This window comes from Heteronotia binoei, chromosome 16 (assembly GCF_032191835.1).
Source record: "Heteronotia binoei isolate CCM8104 ecotype False Entrance Well chromosome 16, APGP_CSIRO_Hbin_v1, whole genome shotgun sequence".
Classification (NCBI taxonomy): domain Eukaryota; kingdom Metazoa; phylum Chordata; class Lepidosauria; order Squamata; family Gekkonidae; genus Heteronotia; species Heteronotia binoei.
This window is the reverse complement of record NC_083238.1, coordinates 36,042,530-36,056,721: the sequence shown is the minus strand read 5'-3', so window position 1 is coordinate 36,056,721 and position 14,192 is coordinate 36,042,530. Positions and strand designations below refer to the sequence as shown.

At 42.6% G+C, this 14,192-nt stretch overlaps 1 protein-coding gene across 1 annotated transcript in view; it reads left to right on the top strand.

Moving 5' to 3' along the window:
- The window catches only part of PDE11A (phosphodiesterase 11A), a 284,908-nt gene that overhangs the window by 204,866 nt on the left and 65,850 nt on the right, over nt 1-14,192 (top strand). The gene's annotated exons all lie outside the window — the stretch shown is intronic.

The window sequence follows — 14,192 nt, the reverse complement described above, 5'->3', positions numbered from 1 at the left end:
GTTGGAGCGTACAGTTTTAAGATGTATGAATTTTAATTGGACCAAGGCCCGGCTGCCAAATTCCCAAAACAGTTCTTGATACCTATTCAAATACAGGTGTGCTGGGGCAGAAGGAGAACACCAGACACCTGGCAAAGGAAATTAGCAGCGGCAGGAGAATACACATGAATCTGAAAATGGATGTGAGGCGCTATTGGGGCTGGAAATCTGGAACTCCTTGTAGGGTTCTGACAAGCCACAGATTCCAGATGTAGGAATAGTAGTGTTCACAACACCTTGGAGAAAAATTTCTCTCACCCCCCCCCCAGCTTAATTGAGGCTTATTGGGATAACATGTGGAATTCACTGCCACAGGAGGTGGTGGCAGCTACAAGCATCGACAGCTTCAAGAGAGGATTGGATAAGCATATGGAGCAGAGGTCCATCAGTGGCTATTAGCCACAGCTTATCATTAGAACTCTCTGTCTGGGACAGTGATGCTCTGTATTCTTGGTGCTTGTGGGGGGGCACAGTGGGAGGGCTTCTAGCCCCACTGGTGGACCTCCTGATGGCACTTGGGGTTTTTTGCCACTGTGTGACACAGAGTGTTGGACTGGATGGGCCATTAGTCTGATCCAACATGGCTTCTCTTATGTTCTTATGTACAATGTGATGCCATAAAGATGTACCTGTCCATGTCTGCAGGTTAAACCTCTATTAAAAGGACAGTGCGTTTTTTTTTTTCTGCAGGCTGCTGGCAGCCCTAAAGTATATGATAGTAAAAGCGGGCCAGATGGGATGGGTGAGGAAATGCTGCTCAGCTCAGGAACTCAGTGATTTAATGGAGAACAGGCGTGTTTGCTATTTCAGTATTTCAGCGAAAGTACCACAACATCTTACACTGGTAGCTGTTTACAGCCATCCCAATGAAGACAGGTGAACAGTCTCCTTTGTCTTTGTGTGGAAGACATCAGAAAATTAACCAAATATATATAAAAATATTAATATATAGAAGAATATATATTAAAATAGATATATAAACTATATTAAAGAAATATATAAGAAAATTGAGAATTAAAGGGTGGGAACAGACGGGTGTTTAAAGGCGCCCGGGAGATGGGAGGCAGGCAGACCAAAAAAGTGCATCCACATGCGCACATCTGCCTGCCGTCCCCACCCTGGTCCCATCCCAGGCTGGCCCCGGGAGCCAGCTCGAAAAGGCACCACTTTCAAAGTGGTACCTTTTCTCTGAGGCGCCTCCCTGGCCGTCTGGAAAGCCAGGAGGCGCCCAGGGAGCCGCGGACGGGACGCAAGAGCATTCCAGACGCTCCCTGGGTGCCCACGGCCTGCCCCTTTTCTGTGCGCTGTCCAGAAGCTCTGGGGCGCTCAATTTCCGGCTGGCTCTCTTTGGGGCGGCTTCAAGCCACCTCAAACTGGCCATCTGGTTTTAGCCAAATTGTCACATTTATACTGATCACACACTTTCACTTAAAAAAAAAAAAACAACCACCACCGAAAGAAGGGTGGGATAAGTAGCCTGCAAAGGTATCTCAAGTATCATAAGACCTGACTCACTGCATGAATTTTGGGTTGATGGTCCTTGAGGGGCCTTTCCAGCTGTAGTTTTTATGATGAAGTGCTTTGAAGCCTACATCACAATCGCAAGAGAGGCCAGCTTCAACTACTGTATCACCTAGGATAATAGCACTTCACGTGTCACTAAACCAGGCGATATTTTCTGCAAGGGAAAGTGCATCGGATCAGAGATAAGAACTAGTTTGTTGGAAGATAAAGCAAGCACAATTAATTATTTCAGTGCCCTGCTACCTGGGGAACTTGTTAAAATAAACAGCATTCAGGATGTTTATAAAGCAATTATAGGATGACAGTATGTAGTTTGCAAGAGGAGGCAAGATTTAAGAAGAGGGGAAGTGGGCTGAAAGATTGTTGTACCTTTCTGGCAAGCAAACACTTTTCATTCCAGGTAGTGCTCTTAAAATATGATTCTTTGAATATGTGGCACAAAATTAAGTTAAATTATCATGTGACATTGTGGGTAGAATAGCCAGGAGATCTGAAAATTGTCTGGCAGCCGCAAGTTCTGGATCTTAGCCTTATGCTAGTGGTGAGCTAGACTTGTTTTTGGAGGCTGAGAGAGTTCTGAAAGAACTGTAATTGGTCAAAGGTCACCCAACTGGCTTCATGTGGCAGACTGGGGAATCAAACCCCATTCTCCAGACTAGAGTCTGCTGTACTTAACCAGTACACCAAACTGGGTCTCAGGTTGAACTGGCAGAAAGATGGCTGCTGTAGGTGGTTGAAGTCTGAAAAGGGCTCCAGTTTTCCCTGTTCTTTGTTTTTTACTTTTAGTTTTTTCAATTAAAAAAAAATTATGGGGAGGCCAAAAACTTTGTGTATGAGCATGTTTGCATTTTTTTTAAACTCTGTTAATATGCTTGTTAAATGTGGTAAGGAACAAAGCTTGGGGGAGACATACCTCTTTGGTATGAGAAGTAACAAACTTGCATTTGATCTGTTGATGTGTTTGAACTTGTGATGATCAGTTCACACCACAAATAAAAAACCTGCAGGCAACACTCTTGGAACACACACATCTGCCCTCCTTCTAAGAATCTAAGCTTTTCAGATGGAAACATTAAGCTATTCCTTGTCAATCTCTGATAACTGACATCAATAATATGAACATATGAAGCTGCCTTATACTGAATCAGACCCTTGATCCATCAAAGTCAGTATTGTCTACTCAGACTGGCAGCGGCTCTCCAGGGTCTCAAGCTGAGGTTTTTCATGCCTATTTTGTTTGGACCCTTTTTAGTTGGAGCTGCCAGGGATTGAACCTGGGACTTTCTGCTTACCAAACAGATGCTCTACCACTGAGCCACTGTCCCTCCCCTCTCTGAGGGCTTAATATTTTGTTTTTGTATAAAGATTAAAACCAAACTGATAAATGCAAATTGTAATGGCTATCATGTTCTGTATATTTCTGCATCAGCAATACAGATTTAATATATGTTTTAAAAAAAACAACCTTCCCCTAGGTGGTGCTCAAAGGCCACATTTGTTTCATATTGCGTGGGTTGGGGGGGAGCATGTTTCATCAGGTGATGAAGCAGCTTCTTTTCTTCCTGATTATATAGCTACCGAACAGAAGAGTCAAATAAATCTCTTAATGTTTAGCAAGTGTGCTCTTTGTTTAGATGGGCTGTGTTGGTGTAGAAAGCACTGCCAAGTCACAGCTGACTTACAGCAACCCCATAGGGCAGGGGTGGCCAACGGTAGCTCTCCAGATGTGTTTTGCCTACAACTCCCATCAGCCATAGCCATCAGCCATGCTGACTGGGGCTGATGGGAGTTGTAGGCAAAACACATCTGGAGAGCTACCATTGGCCACCCCTGCCATAGGGTTTTCAAGGCAAGAGACCAACAGAGATGGTTTGCCATGGCCTGCCTCTGCATAGCAAACCTGGACTTCCTTGGTGGTCTCCCATCCAAGCATTAACCAGGGCTGACCCTGCTTAGCTTCTGAGATCTGATGAGATTGGGATTGCCTGGGTCATTCAGGTCATGTAGATCAGGGGTCCCCAACCCCCAGTCCATGGACCGCTACCGGGCCGTGAATTGTATAATTATTTCATTATATATTACAATGTAGTAATAATAATAATAATAAGACAACATTGGATCTATATCCTGCCTTCCACTCTGAATTTCAGAGTCTCAGAGTGGCTCACAATCTCCTATACCTTCCACAACAGACACCCTGTGAGGTGGATTGGGCTGAGAGAGCTCTCCCAGAAGCTGCCTTTCTAAGGACAACTCTGTGAAAGCTATGGCTAACCCAAGGCCATTCCAGCAGCTGCAAGTGGAGGAGTGGGGAATCAGACGGAGATTCTCTGTCTGGGTCGAGGTGGCCCAGGAAGGGAGATCCCTTTACCAACTCTTGATGGGGTGCTGTTGATACTGGCCCCTAAGGTCAAGACTTTGGGAGTGCTTCTCTTTGACATTGGCGGCCCAAGTTGCAGCCACTGCCAAATCCGCCTTTTTCCATCTCCGGAGGGCTCGGCAGTTGGCCCCTTTCCTGGAACATGATGACCTAGCAATGGTAATCCATGCCACGGTCACCTCGAGAATAGATCACTGTAATGCTTTCTACATGGGGCTATCCTTGACCCTGACTCGGAAACTGCAGCTAGTGCAGAACGCAGCAGCGTGGCTGTTAATGAGGCTCCCTTGATGGGAGCACATTCAGCCGGTGCTGAAAGAATTGTGTTCCAAGTCTGTTTCAAGGTGTTGGTATTGACCTTTAAAGCCCTATATGATCGGGGGCCTATCTATCTTCGGGACCGCCTTTCTCTACATGTTCCCCAGAGAGCACTGTGTTCAGGGATGCAACATCTACTGTCCATCCCTGGACCAAGGGAGGCCAGGCTGTGTTCTACAAGGTCCAAGGCCTTCTTAGTGGCAGCACCTGAAATATGGAATGCACTCCTGGAGGCCATAAGGGCCCTGTGGGATCTCTCTCAATTCTGCAGGGCCTGCAAAACCGAGTTATTCCAACAGGCGTTTGGCACTTAAACCGGGAGAGGACTGACACCTGCGCTATTGAGATATTGGAACTACTACGAGTTTAACTGTTAGTAAAGGACAATCCCACCTAGGTAGTTATTTAACAGCACCGTAAAATCATTTTAAAATGTTTTTAAAATGATTTAATAGTGTTTATTGTTTGAAGTTGGATTGTTTAATTTGTATTTATTGTCTGAAATTTGGAACTGACTGTTGGCCGCCCTGAGTCCGCTTGCGGAGAGGGGTATAAATTAATAATAAATGATAGATAGATAAATAAATAAATAAATCTGGTTCTTCTAGATAAGAGTTCGCACACTTAATTACCACACCAAGCTAATAGAAATAAAGTGCACAATTGTATCATCCTGAAACCATCGCACCCCCCTCCCCAGTCCATGGAAAAATTGTCTTCCACAAAACCAGTCTCTGGTGCCAAAAAGGTTGGGGACCACCGATGTAGATGGACTGTAGAACTGAACATATCTGTCTAGCTAACTCTGGGAACATGCTTTCAACACAGTTGTTTCCCACTTCTCACATTGCGGCTCTTCTGTTTTGACTCTTAACTGCAGATTCACATAACCTCTTTTCCGATGCAAGACAATTCCCTGGTGCTAGATTAATGAGGAACCTGTTTTTATGAATGGCTTCACTACCCCTGTTACTCCACCAACAGGGCCGGCTCTGCCACTAGGCAATTGCCTAGTGCTCCAGCCTTCTGGGGGCTCTCCCATGTGACTTGGTGACGTTATCAGTGCAGGGGTACCAGAAATTAGCCTTGCCTAGGGTGCCAGACAGTTTAGAGCCAGCCCTGTCTGCCAGATTTGTATCCAGCAAGCCATTTCTGTTGTTTTTATAATGAACTCCATTAATCATAGAATCATAGAGTTAGAAGGGACCTCCAGGGTCATCTACTCCAGCCCCCTGCACAATGCAGGAAAAAATGGATTCCTTCATAAAAATAGATTCTCCATGGGTTTATCTTTACCAGTGTTCCCTCTAAGCTGAGTTAGCGTGAGCTAGCTCACAGGTTTTAATCCTCCAGCTCACACTTTTTTGTCTTAGCTCAGGAAGGATGACCCTAGAGCAGAATAATTTATGCAGTAGCTCACAACGTAGAATTTTCACTCACAAGACTATGCAGCTTAGAGGGAACATTGATCTTTACTATGAGATAGTTGCCTAAAAAGTTGCACTGTACTGGCAAATGGGAGTGTGAATCAGGCCTTAAAACAGAATGTTTAATTGACCTAATCTAATTAGATGTGAGACTCCAAAAATAACTCTTTAGAATATATATTTATTTAAGCTTTCCTTTAAGATACTTTCAGGTATAGTAATGACTTGTAGGAGCTTATCATTGACTTAAGGCAGAGACTGAAGAGGAAACCTTGAGTGCTGCAATAATACTTTAATTTGCTTCCATATAACTGAGCTTAACTGACCACCTGCTTTGGTGCAATATATAGATGATACTCCACAGTTTAATTACTGGAAAACTTATATGTGGCATTGATCTGCTCGATAAAAACAGGGAAGTCTTTGCCTGATTCTGATTCCTAGTGCTGTTTCCATATACGTACATTTTTCTAGGGCAAGTCACTGAGAAACAACGTAGCTCCAGTGCACTTGAGATACTTCGGGTAGTTTGTTCCTTTAATATATTTATATTCAGCTTTGCAGACTAATTGGGCTCCTAAAGTGACGTACAGTTTAAATCTGTCTGAATATGCTGTACAAGTACATGAATAACTGGGAGAAGAGGTTGCTCACTCATCTAGTTTGATTATTTTCTTTTCTTACATTTTGAATTGCTTTTACCATAACCACCCTGACCAGACTGTCCTTTCTGTGTTTCTTAAATAAAAGCTAATTGCTGAGTAATGCACAGTACTGTGGCATCTGTTGGAGCCTGGCAGTGCATTGCAAATCTGGGACTGTCCTTTTCTGGAGATGATGATGAAAGTAACATCCCAGATATTAGTCTTCCCCTTCATCTTCCTATCAGGTGCCACCTGATACCTTCTAATAGCTGAACCCTACAGTGTCTTCTTGATGAGGGCTGCCTTCCTGGAAGTGCAGCACAATGAACATAAAATAGGCGGCACAAGTGACTTTGCTCTGGAATGATCCAGTAAATGTTCAACCCTGGCCAAAAACTGGGACAGTTGCTGCTCAGTATTGCAAGGATAAAGTGATAAGAGAACCAGAGTATCTGACATAGACCTTTCTGCATGTCCACAACACCAGAATGGACTTCCACATGTTTCGGTTGTTAGGGTTCAGGTGAGATAATGAAAAAAACAATGTCCTTTGTCATAGAATATCATAAGAGAACATAACATGGGAAGCCATGTTGGATCAGGCCAAGGTCTTTGAAGCAACTCCAACATAATATGATCAAGGAGGTTAATATAGCTTTTTAGGATCCCATCTTTTCAGTGGCTGTCCTTTGCTGGCAAGTAGCAGAGAGAGAGCTGTACAGAATGTTGATTTTTTTAAAGTCTTTCTGGTTTGTTCAGGAGCAAATCGATACAGACTCATTGCCAAGCACTGCAATAGGGCTTTTGGTTTAGTGCTAAAGTGCACAGACTCTTATCTGGGAGAACTGGGTTTGATTCCCCACTCCTCCACCTGCAGCTGCTGGAAAGGCCTTGGATAGCCATAGTTCTCACAGAGCTGTCCTTGAAAGGGCAGCTTCTGTGAGAGCTCTCTCAGTCCCACCCACCTCACTGGGTGTCTGTTGTGGGGGAGGAAGATAAAGGAGGTTGTAGGCCACTCTGAGACTCTGAGATTCAGAATGAAGCATGGAGTATAAATTCAATTTCTTCTTCCTTCCTTCCTCCTCCTCCTCCTTCCTTCTTCTCTTCCTGCTTTTCCTAATCCACAATCAAGTTCACTTGGCTGCTGTACTGCCTAAGGCTTGGGTGCTACGTTGTTCTTAATCACAATTGTTTCAGATTTCACAAAAATTAACGGTGTTACTGTGAGGATTCACATGCCATCTCTTATGCCAAGACGGATGAATTAGTATCCTTGACTGTCTCTTGTCCCTTCACTTATCTCCATTATTGAATATGCATTGGTGGTACCTTCACCATTCGGATACATGGAAAGGAGATCTTAGAGAGCTTCAGGAGACTTTTCATTCCTAACCTAATCTTTGATCAGTCCACATAATACATCCACTTTCTGAACAGCACAAAGGAACTATGTGATGACTTGGATCCTGTCTAAAATTTCTGCTGGAACAAGGAAGAGGATGATTTTTGCAGATTTCCCCTTCCTTTGGCAGCCCAGAATGCACCCCCCCCCCCCAAATGCTGCTCCTGAGGAATGGGAGAATTAGAGGTTTTTCGCAGGAGGGGGAAATAAATGAAAATGTTCCCACCTTGCACCTGTGGAAATTCTAGATGGGACCCAACTTTTATAAATAGAACCAGGGCTTTTTTTGTAGAAAAAGCTCAGCAGGAATTCATTTGCATATTGGGCCACACACCCATGGTGCCACCATTGTTTCATACAGGACTTTTTTTGTAGAAAATGACCAGCAGGAACTCATTTGCATATTAGGCCACACACCCCAATGCAAAGCCAGCTGGAACCTTGAAAAGAACTTTACCTTGGCAACATACTACTTACTATACGTCATTATGTACTTCCTGTTGTAGCCAAGCCTTAGGATTCCGCGTAATATCTAGCTGTCCCCTGAATGGGGTCACAATTCTGAAAAAACGTTAAAACTTACAGTATGGACCTAGTAAGAATGGGAGGGGCAGATTGACAGTGCCTGATAAGGCACCTCAAAGTGACCTAATGAAGGACAGGCTCAGCAGAGAAAGTAATAATATCTGCGACTGTTACCACCTGTAAAACTTCGCTCAGGATTTGGGATGGGCACAAACCCAAACCTGAGCCAAAGTTTGAGCTGGACATTGCGTGGTTAGGAGTTTGTGAGCCAAGGTTTGGGGAAGGCTTCTTCCTGCAAACAATTACCAAGCTGTTCATCTTGGGTGTTCAGTGTGCCACTTCTTGGTGGCATGTGGCTCCGCCCCCAGCTCACCTGCATCATCGGGAAGTGACACAAGTGCATCGCCAACATGCTTGTGTCAGGTGGAGCCTTACACTACCCAGAAGTGAGGCGAGGGCATCAGGGGGCCAACATACTTCCAGATGATGTGAGGGCTTACAAACTGATTCAGTTTGGATGGCTTTTTGTTCAGAGGTTCCAATCAATGCTACCCGGTTCGCAAGCCCAGAACCCGGCTTTCCCAGTTTGTGCCTATGCCTACTCAGGATGTACAACAAGTGCAAGTAATGGTAGATCGATCTCTCCTGTGCTCCTTTCTCTCAACAGTCCTTTCTGACTGTTTATGCCCTGGGATAAAGGACCTATCTAAACTAATAGCTTTGTGGGTTTGGAGGCTGCAATGAGGAGAAGGAAAGGGGAGAAACCATCTTTCTTCCTCTTCCATCAGTAGAGATCAAAAAGTACTGCTGGATAGGAGGGGAACATTGGAATGGTCTTGGACCCTTGGTGACTTCTGCTTTCAGATCTCTGGATCTAACCTTCTGTTCTCCAGAATTATTAAGTACAAGCAAAAATATATGTGGCAGCAAATAAACTGCTAGACTGTTGTAGCAGGAACTCATTTGCATATTAGGCCACACACCCCTGATGTAGCCAATCCTCCAAAAGCTTACAGGGCTCTTAATACAGGGCCTACTGTAAGCTCCAGGAGGATTGGCTACATCAGGGGTGTGTGGCCTAATATACAAGGAAGTTCCTGCTTAAAAAAAAGCCCTGGACTGTTGAGTTGGGGTTCACTGATAGATCTGAGACGTCACCTTTTTGGCTTGAATGAAGACTGTGGATAGTTAAGTCATTGGTTGAGTAATTGTGTCACATAATATTACATAGATTTTACTTGCAAGAGTTAGGTATGGCTGGGCCAATATCTATATGAATGAGCTTGTTGACTCCCAGGTTACTGTATCTTGCTATCTGTACAGTATTTATGTTTTCAGAATATCCATCATTTAATTTACAATAGAGTGGCATTTGCTGAAGGTTTTGCTCAGGGCTTTTCTTGTAGAAAAAGCCCAGCAGAAATTCATTTGCATATTAGGCCACACCCCCTGACATCACCATTGTCTCTAACAGGTTTTTTGTGGGAAAAGCTCAGCAGAAGCTCATTTGCATATTAAACCACACCCCCTGCATTCCCGTGCACTCCTCAAAAAAAGCACTGGTTTTGCTATAGCAGTCAAACATGGTTGCCTTTCTGGCTATCAGGGTTTAGCGTCAGAAATCTAACAGAAAATTAGAGCAATCCTAAAAAAGTTTAATATTAATCCTATTCTGATCTATCCAATGAGGTTTACTCTGAGGAAAGTGTTTGGAGGAGTCTGCTGTAAACATTAGACTAGTAGTACACTGTTCAGAATGATCTGTTCTAGTGTTGATTGCAGTTAAAATATCCTACACTTAATAGTATATTCAATTATGCAGAAAATAAAGAGTTCAAAATGCAGATTAGATTTTGGAGAATTTTAGTATGTTTAAAAATGTAACGTCAAATTCAAAAGGCCAAAGGATAAAATTATATTTTAGTGATCTGCACATTGTGTTATATTGTCCTACAAGGATGACTTTTCCCCTTGAAATCTGTATTCATAAATGGCCGTGCCATTAAATTGCTCCTAAGTGTAATATTACCCAGATAATGATGTTGTCACTAAACTCTAGATACTTAAGTAAAGACACCTTGAAATATAGGTACAGATTTTGTCATTTCGCCCACTTTCTTCCTAAGCTTTACGTAGCTTCTTATGGAATGTAATAATTTTGCACAACTTACTGGTAATGTAGGAAAGAAAAGCATATGATTATTTTAGATTTTATGATAATACTGCCAATGAGGCTGTACTAGAGAATTGGCAGTTGAACACTTTTATTACAGGCTATTACAGTAAACACACTGAACAATCCCTTTGGCATTTATTATATATATGCATCTTAAAATGTGGATGTTACATATTTAAGAATGACATTCATGATATCGGCCTAGTTATGTTCAGAGACACAAAACGATTGTGAATAGCACCTAATGGGAATATATATAGGCTTCTTTTTTTTCAGAATTACTGCTGTTACTATTTTCCATTCTTAGCATATTGCACATATTGCACAATACCCATTCTTAATATTTATTCTGGACGCTAGGTTTTTAAAAACTTATAACTAAAACAAATGCATTCTAGGTAAGAATCGTGTTGCTCAAAAATAATATTGAATGTATGCAAGGACTATACCGCTTTGCACATATTCAGCTTTACAGTAGAATTCTCCATAGCTTCCAAGCCTTGCAATTAAGAGTGGGTAACTCAGCTGAAGAAAAGATTTAAGTAACAATGACATAATTGTAGCCAAGGGGTGAGAACCCTGACTTGGGTGGCCCAGGCTAGCCTGATCTCATCAGATCTGGGTAGCTAAGCAGGATCAGCCCTGGTTAGTACTTGAGTGGGCAGCCACCAAGGAAGTATAGGGTTGCTACACACAGGCAGACGAAGGCAAAACTCTTCTGAACATCTTTTGCCTTGAGAACTCTATGGGGTCATCATAAACTGCTTGTAACTCGACAGCACTTTCCATCACCACCAAGGGATGAGAGCTACACTGCTGGAATTTTATTTAGCTGGAGTTTTATTTTATTTAGAGACCATTAAGAAGGAGACAAAAGGAGTGATCCCCATTCAAGCAAAAATGGGAAATTGCTTCTAGTTAAAAGATGTAATCCCTGCCCAGTGAAAAGGGAGATAGCTCTTGAAAGAAGAGTGATCCCTGTATATAGAAGGATTTTGGGAACTTGGTTGTATGTTTCTGCCTTCTAGATTTTAAGAGTCAGTGAAACTCAGTAACCTATCCCTGAGTGTTTAAACACAAAACTGAAAATAAATCCTCTCTCAAAGTTTTAAAAGATCTTTTTAAATAGCAGAAATACTTACTTGTTGGCAACAAATTATCTGGAGTTAATGTGATTACTAAGTTACTTCAGTTTTATTATCAGCTCACTTCATACCTCCTACCCCTAATTCCACCTGACCCTTTCTCCTTTAAGTCAAATAAAATATTTTGTTTCTTTTGAACTTTCAAAAGCCTCTCATGTGCCATTTCAGAAGCTGAATTTAGAAATGTGATTTTGTCTCTTCCCTCAGTTCCCTGGGTTGGGCCAGCACCAAAAATACTTCTATTAAAGGGTCTGGGTGGGACAGCCATAGACAAATGAATAAGAAGAAAATAGATACAGGGGCTGCTCAGCAAGAAAGAAGAAAAAAGGGAAAATCTTGTGCATGAGGTAGGGAAGAGGGTGAAATTGCCATATATAGCTTTTTGGTAGGACCTTCAGCTAGTGCACATGTATAAAAGAGCAACAGTGTCACACCCCATGGCTCTCTTTGCATTTGCATCCTGAGGGGAGCAGTAGGACTGAGATGAGGTCACTCAGTGGTGGAGGGGATTCCTTTTTATCACAGGCAGAGCTCTGCTTTCTGTCATGTGACTCTGACATCATAGGACTGTGATGTCATGTTGTTTCCTATCACATATTTGTAGGTCAGTGGGTCCCATGCTGCCACCTGGAGTCCAAGATGAGTCCCAGGTCTAGAAAGATTGAAGAGCAGTGATCCATGCTATATTCTTCTACAAAACTATGTGTGCTTTAGTCCTTTGTATGGGAGCTGTCCTGAATGCAGTATCAGGGCTTAAAATGGCTTCACAGTTCAGCAGTCTTTTGTGTGTTTAATGATTTATACTGTTACCCCCTGTATGGCTTGGCCTTTGAGAACCACAGGCCTGATGGTGCATCCCATTCATCCATCATTTTAACTCACATGAGTACTGTCATTGATAATCATAATATTACTCATGGGAGTAAGACATACTAAATATAAGAAAGGCAGTTTGATCCCACCCAGATTTGCATTAATCATGTTTCTTCAGGAGTTCTCTTTAACGTTTTTGAAAACAACAGTACAAAAGGCAAAAGTTTTAACTCCGTATCTAATAATAAAGCATAAAAAAGTGACCAATCTTTGATGCAATTGATTTCCTCACATGAAAGAGTGACTTCCATAACTCATTGCAAACTCATGAGATTAAGCTCATTCTTTTTTTCTGGCAAAAATAAATTTTCTGCTGTCTTTCTTTCTGTGGTATGCATTTTGGTTTTATATCTGTAAATTAAAAAGAGGGGACACCATGATCCCTTTTCTAGTGCCTTCTGCTTTCTAGCTATATTTTACGTTAAGTGTAATGCTTTTGTAACTATCTGAGATGTTTTGTATACACTCAGGGTTTTTTTTTTTGAGCAGGAATGCAATTCCAACTGTCTTGGTGTCAGAGGGTGTGGTCTAATATAAAAATTAGTTCCTTCTGGCATTTAAAAAAAAAAAAAGCCCTGTGCAGAACAATGGTGGCATCAGGGTGTGTGGCCTAATATGCAAATGAGTTCCTGCTGGGCTTTTTCTACAAAAGAGCCCTGTATTCACCCATTTAATCGCAAGGTTGTTCAGTTAATTAAAGTTGAACTCATTCTTTAGATGCTGTTTTGGCTTATAACTAATTGTTGGCTATGCACTTACTGCAATTATGACATAAGATGTAAAAGATACAGGGCTGACTCCAGTGTTAGGTCTCTGCTAACAGAAAGCCAGATGAACAAAGTAGAAGTCAAGTATCACCTTTAAGAAGAACAAAGTTTTATTCAGAATGTAAGCTTTTGTGTGCATGCACACTTCTTCAGATGAGGAAGTTCCGCTTTCCACTGCAGACCACCCATTTACTCTTCTTGCTTTTCCCTATGGGCCCTTGTTCTCAAGGATCAGTGGGCGGGGGAGGGGGGGAATGATGAATTGCAGCAGGAACGAGAAGAGGAGAAAGTTCTGCTCTGTCAGTAGAAGTACTGCTGGATCTGCCCTCAGCTTGTACACAATTTTTGTGGATTTTTTAAAAAAACTCTGTACTGCAAATATAATAGTAAGAACGACTATAATAAGTTTAATTTAAAGCCTTCTTCTATTACCAGATTTACTGGCAAGGAGTAAAAAGTTAGAGAAATAGGAACAAGTATGGTCTTTTTATGCCCTGACCTACCCAATTTTGTCAGATATCAGAAGCTAAGCAGGGTCTGCTTGGTTAGTATTTGGATGGGAGACAACAAAGGAAGTCCAGAGTCATTAAACAGAGGCAGGCAATGGGAAACCACCTCTGAGTTGGGTTGCCAAGTCCCTCGCGGCTGCTGGTGGGGGACTTTTTTTGGCATGTGCACAGTGCGATGACATCACCCAGAACTGACGTGTCATATGGGGATGCTCTAGGAATTCCCCAGATTGCTAGAGTGTCCCCACGTGAAACCAAGAAGTTTCCTGCAAATTCCTTGAGCATCCCGGTGTGATACATCATTTCTGGGTGCTGCGTGACAATGGGACTCTTGGTGAGGCAAGGATACCCCTGTAGCATTCTCCCTGCCGGCAGGTTGGGGTCCACCAAACCGGGGGATCCCCCACCCCTGGTGGAAACTTGGCAGTCCTACCTCTGAATGTCTTTTGTCTTGAAAAAATTA